Source organism: Mytilus trossulus, unplaced genomic scaffold (assembly GCF_036588685.1).
Source record: "Mytilus trossulus isolate FHL-02 unplaced genomic scaffold, PNRI_Mtr1.1.1.hap1 h1tg000350l__unscaffolded, whole genome shotgun sequence".
In the NCBI taxonomy this organism is placed as follows: domain Eukaryota; kingdom Metazoa; phylum Mollusca; class Bivalvia; order Mytilida; family Mytilidae; genus Mytilus; species Mytilus trossulus.
Genome location: NW_026963335.1, coordinates 527131 through 540273, shown reverse-complemented (window position 1 = coordinate 540273; position 13143 = coordinate 527131). Strand labels below are relative to the sequence as shown.

At 30.5% G+C, this 13143-nt stretch overlaps 1 long non-coding RNA gene across 1 annotated transcript; it reads right to left on the bottom strand.

Annotated features, from left to right (window-relative positions):
* Positions 1–8110: 8110 nt before the first annotated feature.
* On the bottom strand, positions 8111–9551 carry LOC134701857 (uncharacterized). Its single transcript, XR_010104231.1, has 3 exons — positions 9203–9551; positions 8695–8776; positions 8111–8202 (listed from the first exon to the last, which is right to left on the bottom strand). It is a non-coding gene; the product is annotated as an uncharacterized LOC134701857 (long non-coding RNA).
* Positions 9552–13143: the final 3592 nt, after the last annotated feature.

Sequence of the window (13143 nt, the reverse complement as noted above, 5' to 3'; positions counted from 1 at the left end):
TATGTGAACTAATTAAACAATCAGACATGATAGGTAAAATTTTAAACAAGTTGCTTTCTTTAAAAAAAGAAAAGCAATACATGAACCTAAGACCGTTGACTACCGTGTCACCAAAAGATCGTTGCTGAATTTGTGTTTGCTTTTGTATTGAAATAACTGACTGTAAATAGAAGATGCTAGTTGAAAGTATATGTTTACAGCTTTTATCTGAAAGGGCCGATTTGAATAGTCATTTTGAAGCTCAATTATTTTATTTATTACTTGGGAATGTGCATAATTTTTCCAATTATAAGCATTTGGCAAATTGTCATTTCTCCTAACCGATGACTTATGCAAATTGCACAAACCTATCGCAGTATAAATTTATGTTCTCACTTTGCTTTAATATCTGGAATTCTGGATGCATTTATTTTATATATCATATCTTTATATTTTGTTTCCTACATGAATGCCTTTATGACCTATTGAACTCGTATTTGAAGCTGTCTTTACTCATGGTAGATGTTTTATGCGGTGAAACCTGTGACATGCAATTGATTGGGACCTCTTGTGAAGAGACTTATTTTGGTCTCATAAAACATCTCAAATTTTAAGGATTTCCTGATTTTACTTTTAAAATCAATTCAAACATTATACAGGGAAACTTAATTTCTTAGTTCAGAAGTTGATGACTACCTGTATACACTTTCAAAATAACCAATTTATATAAAAAGGTATGTAGTTATAAAAATATACCAGAATTAAAATGATGTACACCAGACACGAGTTAAGTCTGCAAAGAAACGCATCAGTGACGCTCTAATGAAAAAAGTTAAAAGGCTAAATACATTACAAAGTTAAGGAATCTATTCTTTGGGTAGACAATCCGTAACTTTTCGAAAATGTCAAAGTTTATAATAGGACAGTGACTCAAAAAAGAAACAAAAGAGAAACATCTCGAGGTCAGAATACCGTTAGTTATGATAACCGTGCTTTGAAGTCAAATGTAAAGCTCTTTCTGCCGTGTTCTGAATTTAGATAACAAAAACGAAAATAAGCTTTCACGAGTGAACTTAATAGTATTGCATGCAAGTTGTATTTTAGCGCACGAAATAGTAAATAGAAAGCATCTCACTGATACTCAGGAAAAGAATACGCATTTGCGTTATCACATATCTTAATATCATAGTTGAATTCGAATGTAAAACGGCCTACATTAAATGTTTTGACTTCGGATTCATTGACATTGGCCTTTGACATGTGATTTATAAAGTGAACGAATCAAGACGTGTAGACTAGTTGTTCAACACAATGAACACAATTTTTAAAACCGTACCATAGTAAAAATATGTAGATGCTATAAGGTTAAACTGTGAAAAATTGAATCACAATTTTACAATTAACTAACGTTCCTGTTAGTAATCTTTTCCAAATTCTTTTAGATATATACTATATAATATCAATAAACACGAACGTCAAATATTTGCGGATGGACATTGTATTTATCGAATGGATCTAAATCATAACATTCCACTATATATGTGAATATATTACTATACAAAATATAAGCAAAGACTACTAAATCCATACTAAAACAGTATAAAATAATCAACATTATGGTTGTAATTAAATTTTGTTGTGATTATTGTAAATTATTGTTTACGGTTGTTGTGAGCTGCAAAGATTTGAAATAATGCTTTATGTAATCTATTATTGACAACACACAAGTATTTTTATTTACGACCGTTTAAAATTTAAATATTTAATAAATTCATCTTACTTTCCGTATTATGGATATATTACAATACAAAAAAATAAATAATTACTAATAAAACCTATTAAATATTAAAACGGGATGAAATAATAAACGTAGAAATATAATAATTATTGTTTGTAAACATTTTTTTTGTAGGATTCAAGAATTTATTTAAATCTTATTTGAATGTTTCCTTTACAAATAAATATTTAAAAATATCAAAGCCGAGTATCTTGTCATATAAAATATTTATTCCTTAATTGTAGCTCTGAAAATATTCTAATTTCTAATCATTGTTAGTTTCTTCAGAAACATAAATACAGTATATTAATTTGGTAGATATTTCTTTCATTCCGATTGAATTAAATAAGTTTGATTAGAATATCATCTTTCTGTTTTCCGATCTAATATAAATAGTATAACCAGAATGTTCTCCACGTAAGTCTATGATGAAATACACTGTCAGTATCCCGTGGATAAATCTTCAAACATAATTATTGTCCATTTGACTTCTATATATTTGCAGAAAAAAAATCTTAAAAATTAATTTTTATGAATTAATAATTTTTTTCCTTGATGTATGTTAATATATGGTATATACGAACTCTGACTATTAATTTCATAATTTTTGGTTAATATTTAAAAAAGTTTTCCATTAGGTCTCTATGTTAATTTTATTTTTTGAAGTGTTGATTACCTGATGGAGTACAAAACAAAAACAACATACATGTGCTTTTAATGTTTGTTTATTTGTACCATGTGACTTTGCATATTTAAATATTAAGATGACGTCTACTGACCATCAACTAAACTTAGATTTCATGTCATGTGATTGTAATAGTTGTTCTATATATGATAAGAAACTGCAATTTCCATTTTCTTTTAAAAAAAACAATTAGATATATTATAAACTGTCTAGTAAAATAGTACTTTATAGGGAAAGGATATGAAAATGAATATTGTTTCTTATGATTATTTTCATATGTTATCTTAGTGTACATTTAGTAATGACAGAATTTACCAACTATAAAAACATTTTTTTCATTTTCCTAAATTGTTTGCTTTCAAGATGTGCATTTTGCACATTAATAAATAACTGAATGTTTATTAACTGAAATCTGTGTTTTTACTATTCAGAACCTCTTTTAATTGTTATACAACTCATCATTCTAAAAGCATGCAAAGCTTGTGTATTATAGTTAACTTATATAATGATATAAAATCAATAATCAAAACCACAAAGTGATGATCATTTTCATTGGTGTCCTTTAATATTCAAATTGGTATAGTCACATGATACAAATAAACAAACATTAAAAGCACATGTATGTTGTTTTTGTTTTGTAGAGAATGCTGTTACACTACTTATACTTACTCCATCAGGTAATCAACACTTCAAAAAATAAAAATAACATAGAGACCTAATGGGAAACTTTTTCCATTACTGACCAAAAATTATGAAATTAATATAGTCAGAGTTCGTATATACCATATAATAATATACATCAAGGAAAACATTATTAATTCATAAAAATGAATTTTTAAGAATTTTTTTCTGCAAATATATAGAAGTCAAATGAACAATAGTTTACATGTTATCGAGACAACGTTATAATTGACCCAGATACACACAGTATACAGTGGTCGTTTTAAACAAATATAATTGCTTCGTCAAGGGCCATCAAGGGACCATACCAAAGACGTAGATAACAACCTGTTTTAATAGATCTGTATAAATGACCGAAAAATTTCGAGACGTTCCGAGAAATTTATTCTGACTTCCGGCCGAGAGATATCGAGTGGCCCATAGACACATTCAAAACTCACCAATATATAAGCATGAACCCCTCAGGGGGTTCATGCAAAAAGGTACAGCAGTAAACATTGATCTTTAATGTTAACTTTTTATGAACGAATTCTTAAAATAAAAAAGCATATGTATAGCCTGTTTCTACGATATGAAGGGTCTGATATATAGGTAAAGGGATATTGATTCCGCTTCCATAAAATGTTTTGAAGTAAAACAATTAACGCGAATAGGAATGAGGACCAAGAGTAGGTGGTGTGCGTATTATTAAAATTTCGGTTTACATACTGTCCTCAAATTAAGGGAATCATTCAAGAGGTCATTATTTCTTACGTATGACCTTCAAAAGACGCATGGTTAATAACAAGGAATGACTGTAATACTTTTTTCTGTCATGAAGAAATAACATAAAAATTTTGATGCACACTGAATAACGCGCGTAGCGGGTTATTAAACAGTGTGCACCACATTTTTTTAATGTTATTTCGAATTGACAGAAAATATAACAGTCATTTCTTATAATTTATTTCCGAATTTCATCTTAAGCCGAAGAAAACAATGATAAAACGTTGATGACGTCACGGTCACATGACTAAATTAGTCTATGGGCTGGTAACAAAATAACCTTAGCCAATCAAAAGACGCGCGTTACATCCAAAATTAAATTATCATAGTATAATAGCTAAGCATTAATATGTGCGGTTCATATGTGAATGGATATAATTTGGTGAACGTCCAGAATGACGATCAAGATGTTTATCATTAATCATCGCATCAGAAGCCATATTCAAACCATAAATTCACTAATATGGTTACTTGCAAACTTACATTGTGTTCTCATTTAGTTTCAACATATTTAATTACAGTGGATTTGGAAACAAATTATATTATTGCAACTTAGATTAACCTCTAAGACTTCCCACTTTGAGGGTGCGAGTGCTGCCTTGTAGCGACATTAGCCTGCTCTTTTTCCAAATCTACCAGGGTGTCTTCTACGTGCAAGATATTTCGCAAATCAACATGCAAATACATGAATCTGCGAAATTACTAAACCCTAAGTTTAGTTTACACATATTTTATTTGCTGAATTAAAGCAAAATGAATTAGACACAAGTAAATCATACTTATGAAGTCTTCTCCATAATACAATATAAAATTAAAATAATAGTATATCATAATGGACATGCATATAAAGCAAACAGTTTATAGAATATAATACTAACTTTCATAGGTAAAAAAGAGGAGAGAGAGAAGGGAAAAAAAGAGAAAAAGAAAGTTTGAAAAGTCATATGATTCTCTGACGATGCCGTGTGTACTTATGATGACGATGATGTTCCGTGCCAGTAGCAATAACGCTCTATCAAGGCATTTGAAATCTGTTTGACATTTTTATGAAATTTTAAACAAAGTTTTGGGATAGCCAGTTAAGATTATTAAATAGTTTTTCTACATGCTGTGTAGTTTTTACCATTTAAGGAAAAGTTAAGGTCTGGAATCTCAATATGTGGGTTAAATGACATAAGCCATTTCGAAGACCAAACACCCAACTCTTTCAGGTTGCGATCGATAGCAGATTTAATCTGCTCACCGTCGTTACCAGAATAATTGAATGATGTGTCGTCAGCAAATAGTCGACACAGTGAAGTAAGCTTACCAGCAATATCATCAATATAAAAGACAAAGAAAAGAGGGTCCAGAACTGATCCCAGGGGAACACCAGCTGAAACATTACAAAGGGAAGAAGACGAGTTCTGTATTACTACTCTCTGTTTTCTGTCGTGTGGATAGTCCTGAAACCAATTTAATAAATTATCGTTAATACCGTAAGCTTTCATTTTATATATATAAGACCCCTATGCCAAACTTTGTCGAAAGTTTTAGAAAAGTCACAGAAAACAAAACAATTTATATCTTTATTTTCCAAGAAGTTTAATATGCAATTGTATATTTCTAAGAGTTGACGGACAGTTGAATTTTAAGGGAGAAATCCTGATTGATACTCATAAATTAAATTATCAGCAAGTAAATGATTGTATAAATGCTAAAACACAACTCTTTCCATTACTTTTCCTTCACAACTAATTAACTAAAGAATATCGGTCTAGATCTATAATTTGATGGCAAAGATGAATCTCCCTTTTTGAAAATAGGTATTTAGATTTGCTATCTTCCAGCAAGTTGGGTATATACCCTCTTTTAACGATTTATTAAATATAATAGTGAGCGGAACTGCTACCTTAAGTATGGCTCCACCTATGAATCGTGCAGAGGGTGATACAGTGGTAGTTGTCAAATTGACGTTTTTGGCTTCACTTGTTCTATTTTGATAGGAAACTAGAGTGGAAATGACGTTTCTAGTATTGGGATATTTTTTTTTATTTTCATATACCGTAATTAGTTTCACATTGCAACATGTCTCGTCACATGTAAAACACTCATGTGAAGGAATGAAGGACAAAATAGAGGAGCTAGATACTGGCTACGAGTGCATTTTGCTGCATATCTTCACAAACAATATTCGACATGATACAGTTGAAGAATGCGTTCAAAGCAGAAGAGCTAATAAATGCACTACGCAGGCATTGTCAGTTTGCCAAAAATATAATTTCTTTACCTTTCCGTACAATACAAGACAAGGACTTACAAAATAAAATTGAAGAATGTAGTATATTAATACTGTACAAGTTCCTTAAACATGTATTTGTTACAATAAGTAATAATTCTAGATTAAGTAGTGGTAATGTTCTTATTAAGAAATTTTATGGAGTAGATGGTTAACACTTATCAAATCAAGGTGTCAGTGTATTTGTAGCTGGTATTAAGTTATATATGAAGAATATTCTTCAGGTCACTGAAACACTAAAAATGAGACAACAGGCGTCAAAACCTGAAAGAGAGTCTAAGAAATACAGACAAACCAAACTCAAAGTTCATTTCATAAAAGTTAATGAAGAAATAATTCATGGGGGTTTGAATTATTTCGATTCTAATAGCACAAATACGGCAATTGTTTTGAATCGAAGCGCTCTAGGTAAAATCATTATTTGCCGTTCTCATAAATAAACGCACTATTATTTTCTCAATTCACTCTGTTCAACCGAAAATAAATTATTTATATACTCTAGGCTCCTTATTTTCTAACGACACCCTGATACCAACAATGAAAAATAATGCCCATGTCTCAATTATTTCCAGTGAAATTGTTTCTGTATTAATAAAGAAATCACCATTATAGAGACTGTCAGGTGTGGTGACCATCTTCATAATTTATTAAACACATAAAACACAAGACAAATGTCCTCAAATAGTTTTCACAACTAATGGTATCAGACAGTTCATTCAAATCATACCCAACAGCATATGTTCATTCAATTAACATACGATCTACAAAAGAAAAGCGCTGAACTCTACATATATATAAGACATGAACTGTTATACTGAAGATTAATCTTCCTATACACAAAAACACACTACTCGTTAGATGGTCTCCACCCTTGTCGATAACTTTTCTCGTGCACGCACGACTTTAAATACTAACGGAACTTCTTACTCTATTGTTATTACAATTAGCCCGCTACCTGAACTGGAAAATTCATACGCCTGTCGTAAATAAATTTATTTAACAGTCGGAAAGCTGACCCCGGTTTTCTGAAAGCAACAATGGAGGTAGTTTTTTTTTAATATGTAGTTTTTTGGCATGAATTAAAACTTATTTGCTTTAACAGGAACATTCTTGAGTATGTAAGAAGTATATGGATTAAACTCATTTTTTCTCTCAAAATGTGTCTTCAAAGTCTTAGCCTAGGTGTTGATAAAAAAAATCTGTCACAGGAAATCAAAATCGTAATTTTCTTTCTTAACTTCTCGGGAAGCTTTGCTGAATTTAAATTATGTTATGTTACATAACTTGGACTATGATATGATAAATTTGTGCCACTTGATACGCGGTGATACTCAAATGTGCCACTTTGATGTGTCGATATTTCTGACGAGGCGGGGCCGATAGTAATTTACGAGTTACGTCCCTTTGTTTGACACTCTCATGAACAAACTTTTATTGAATTAAACACCATATGCTGTTATTTACATGTGGATATTATTAAAATAATTTTACTAAATATATTTTGATATTAAAGACATATGTAAAAACATTGAGAAACACATTTGAACACTTTTCTTAACTGAGTCTCAGTGAAATTAGTCCTACTGTATGACCATGTGCCATATAAATTCATAATATTATTATTCCAATAATTAATTTATATTTTGGTATGTATTTTTACTGCTGCAACCAAATTATTTCAACACAGAAATAAATGTCTACTACATTAATACAAGGGGTAGCATAAATATTCATGAATACGTGATCAAGACAGGATTAAATTAATCAAAAACAGAAATTCCTTTTTATTACTGATACCTGGTCCTACCTTAAAAACTTCATTTAAACTTAAGAGATTATATTGGAAGTATTTTAAATGTAAATTCTTATTATAGATTTCTTTTGATTTCTTAAAACATCATCTGGTTGAATGATCATGGTTGTTCTTGTTAAAGAAAATACTACTTAAATGTAACAGGGTCGGTTCTTGGGTAAAGATATAACAAACTCTGTTTAGGGTTCGGATGATTTATTATACCAGTAGTATAAAAATAAACTCTGAAATTACAATATCACAATAATAAATAACAGATCTAGTATAAAACACAAGTATCTTAAATTACACATTACACATATAGTTATGGTACAATACAATGCACTTTAATACTGTGTACTATACTGCGAATACATATAATAGACAATCAGTGACCTGATGTCACGTGTACTTTTATTTCTCATTGTGATACACTACACAAAAATGTAACCCTTGACCGTAAATTATATACTATATAGTGTTTACTGGTTTACTATGTGTACGGTACAAAACTAAAGTTAAAACTGCAAATGTAACCTTAAACTAATCGGGACATAATATATTGTTTGTTCTTTGCATACAATTACATTACAACAATAATTAAAATGTAGATACTATTCTCATAAAGACTAATTAAGCCAATATACTAAATATGCTTAAAACCGCATATTTAAAGGGAAATAATCCATAACGTCTTGTTTAAAACATTACATAGTTAAAAATAGATTGACTCTTACCACTTGTGGAGTGAGTTCTTACTGGCAAGGACAAGGCACAGTTCACAATGTATACTCTGTATATAATTACATCAATGGAGTCCTAAAACCAAAATGCAATCATAAACATTCGGACTCAAAAAATATTAAAATATACGATATGACAAAATAACTCAAGTTCATTTATAGTTATACTTCTATCATTACAATGTATAATATAAATGTACAAATAAATATCAACTTTATCTCTTTTCCTTATTTTGTCTAATATGCCGCCATTTATGAAATATAAATTATCTGTGTCAATAATCAAATAGCTAAGCAAATATATTGTTCTATCGTGACAAATTAACGGTAGATAATAAAATACATGTAGCACGAAGTTAAATAAAAGATTCTCGGGTACATCTATCATACTTATGTAATAACCAAACTTTACGAGGAGAACGAAATCATACAATAGAAACTTTGCTAAATTTATCATTTACATGTGAAAAATACTAATTATACAATAAAGAAGTTAACTTACATCAATATGTAATATGTTGTGTCCACAATGAATTAAAACCATAACACAGTTATATAAATCGGGATACAATATAATGCGACTGTTATTGTCAAGTTCCCGTGCAAACTATACCTGGTCAATACAAAATATAAATTGACCGCGAAATCACAATGACCAATCAAATACGTAATTTAAAGTAAGAACCTTTTGAATATTCATGAACTCAATATAAAAAGTAAAGTGTAGATTTGGATTTAAATAATAATATTCCTTTATCAAAATTCAAGATTTAAACGTTATAATAAATGGAATTAATTTAAGAACTTTAAAGATATTTTTACTATTATTTTATAGGCTAAAAATGACACTACTACATAAACATTTTAAATTGGCCGTCTTTTAACAATTACGTAACGCCGTTGATCGACGTTTATAAACTATGCGAAATTGTCTGCTAATAGTGTTATTTTTCTTTTTTTTCCACAGATAAACAAAGATTATCTATACTATATAAAAGATAACTAATACGTATCTCAAAGTTAAAAAAAACAAGTTTAACGTTCTATACCCCTTAGAAATCCCCACTGGAACTAAATTCCAAACTAAAGACATTTTTTGACATTGCAGTTTTTTGGTTTTACACATCGATGTCAACTGGCATTTGAACACAATTATTTTCTTTGCAAGAATCGCAGTATTTTCGGCGTCGTGTTGTAACTTCGTTGCTCCAGTTATTTTTTTTCAAAATTAAACAAAACTGCAATAAAACCAGTATCAAAACTTTAACTTGTGATTCAAGAGAAACAATAATTTTATCCAATTTGTTTTTAAGTAAGTGTATCAGTGTATCACCACAAGAACTTGATAAATCAGTTCTGTTTGTACACAATGTTTACAACTCACAACTTAACATTGATAACCAGCTCATCATGAATCAATCGATTAACCCAGGGTCTCTATACACAAGTACACCACAACACCCCAATACACATATTTCATACAAGCCGTTCAGTTCAACAGTTACAACAATACCCGCAGTCACTTACCTTCCTACCCCCACCGCCTCTCCCACCAGTCTCGCCTGGATTTGAATCTCTGTTGCACGAAATAAACAAGAGACTAAATTATAGGTATAGAAACAAAATTGACAAAACTAGACTCGATAGAGGAACGAATAAGCATCTTTGATAAGAAATTTAAAATTGTTGATGTAGAAGTCGCGTCTTGTAAAGAAAGAATTGGTGCACTAGAACAAAGTGCTCAGTTTTTGTCAAATGTGCACGATGAGCACAAAGCATTAAAAAGAAGTAGACTTGGCAAGCTAATGAAAAATATTGAAACAACCAAATCGGTAAATAAAATAAATGATGTGAAAGATAGACTAGCTGGTGTAGAAATACAAAGTTTGAGAACGGAGCAACGGGGAGTGTAACGGGTATAACATAAAATAGACATTTAGGACATCAAACCAACAAAGACAATCATGAAAACTGTATTGATACCATACTGGATTTTTGTGAGAATACACTTAAAATTGAACATGCAAAAACAGCAATAAAGATTGAAAGTGCGTTCCGTTTAGGAAAGTTTAACAAAAGAGGCACCTAGACCGCGACCAATAGTCGTAAAATTTAAGAACTTTTCAGATCGTGAAATGGTACGAAAATTGTCAAAACGTTTGAAGGGTACCGGTTTCGGAATAAGTCAGCAATTTCCCCCTGAAATTTGGAGAAAAGGAAAAAACTGCTACCTGTGATATTCCAGAAAAGACAAGAAAAACTGTCAGCTTACTTAGTTGACGATAAATTGTATGTCGGACGATGGAAAATTATGGGAAAAGTAGGAATCGGAGGAGGATAATATTAGTGAAAAATCAGTTTCGAAAAAAATATAATTATGCTCGTGGAATATTTCAAAGGGCTTACTACGTAAATTAGCAGACGATGAATTTGTAAATATGTTGTGTGAATACGATGTTATAAGTTTTAATGAGTGTTGGGTCGAATGCCCTAAAGAATTCGATTTAATTGAATATGAAAAGAAGTATTTGTATAGAGTAACGGGGGTGGCGTAATAGTGTTCTATAAAAAATTGTTGAAGTCTTATTTAGAAGTTATCAATTGTTGTATTGATTGTATGATATGGATAAAAATTGATAAAAATATAATGTTCGCCATGCGGCTCTTGGGCTGATATTGAACCTAGGGCTGATACAATGTAATACATGCGATATGAAAAATGCCGTGTAATAATCTGATATTATTATAGAAAGTATGACACCGAACTCTTTTGGTAAACGCATATTAGATTTGTGTAAATCTGCTGGCCTTAGGATATACAATGGACGTTTCGGTGACTCAAGTAAACAGTTTACATTTCAAAATAAAAATGGTTGTAGTGTTATAGATTACATGTTTTACTGTAACTCATTTTCAATTGTTAATAGTTTTAGTGTAGGAATTTTACAACTTTTTGATGTCATGCTCCATTATTTGTAGATATTGAATTAATAGGTTTATGTCAAAAAACTGTATGTACATTTAGAAAAATAAAGTATAATACGATGGAATGAAGTGTTTATGGATGAAGTCCAAGAGGATCTATTACATAATGCACAGAAATTCGAAGAACTTCACAAAAGTATTACAGAAGATTTTGATGCTATTAATAAGGATGTGAATGAAATGAATGCTATATTGACAAACATTTTTGAAACATATACACTTAAAGAAATAGAACGAACAATACGCTGTGATAATTGCACTGGTCGTAAACCGAGTACACATTCGAACTTTAAGCAAGACAAACCATGGATAACAGACGATTGCAAACTACTATACAAGAACTATAAGCATGCACTTATGCAGTTTAACCGAAATCATTCCGTGGAAAAAAGGCTAAAACTGAACTTAGGTAAACAAAAATATAAAGTTATGGAGAACAAATTTAAACGAAATTATAAAAACAAACAAGGAAACATGTTTAACGCAATGAGAAAATCGAATCCGAAACGGTTTTACCGAAAATTTAAAAGCCGCAAATAAACTTTTTCAAGTAACATTTCAATAGAACAATTTTTTTATCACTTTAAAAATCTGATGTCTAAAGATGACAACGATACCAGTACTGAGGATCAGATAGAAGACTCGTGCATTTTCGATGAATTGGATAAACCTTTCACTGAAAAGGAACTTGAAGACAATGTAAGAAAACAATACAAGAATAAATCTCCAGGAGTGGACAATATTGTGAACGAATATATAATTGAAAGCAAGCCAGTTTTATTACCGTTATTGTGTAAACTCTTTAATGTAATTTAATGAACTGGATTCTTCCCAGAATTTTGGGTGATAGTGCCGTTATTTAAAAAGGGCCCGGTTAATGACCCTGGACATTACCGAGATATATCATTAGTGTCTCATATAGGAAAACTTTTTACAGCCACTATCAATACGAGACTGTTGAAATGGAGCGAAGAACGCAGTATCATCACAGACGGACAGTTTGGATTCAGACCTGGCCACAGAACGCATGATGCAATATTTGCTTTTCATTCCATCATATCAAAATCTTTAAGAAACGGAAAAAGGTTATACTGTTATTTTATTGATTATAAGAAAGCTTTTGACAGTGTTAAGCATTTTAAATTATGGATGAAATTAGCTTAATGTGGTATAACCGGAAAACTGTTACATTTAAAAAAATCAATGTATTCTAACTTGAAATCTTGTGTTAAACATGAGGGAATCTTTTCTGGGTTCTTTAACTGTGACATTGGTCTAATGCCAGGGGAATCCTTATCACCTTTTTTATATGCTATGTATGTCAATGATATTGAAATAGAATTAATAAAACAGGGTTGTCAATCATATGAAATGAGAATGCTCATCTTTACTTATTAATGTATGCTGACGATACTGTTATTTTTCAGCGAAAATAGAAACGATCTTCAAAAAATGATA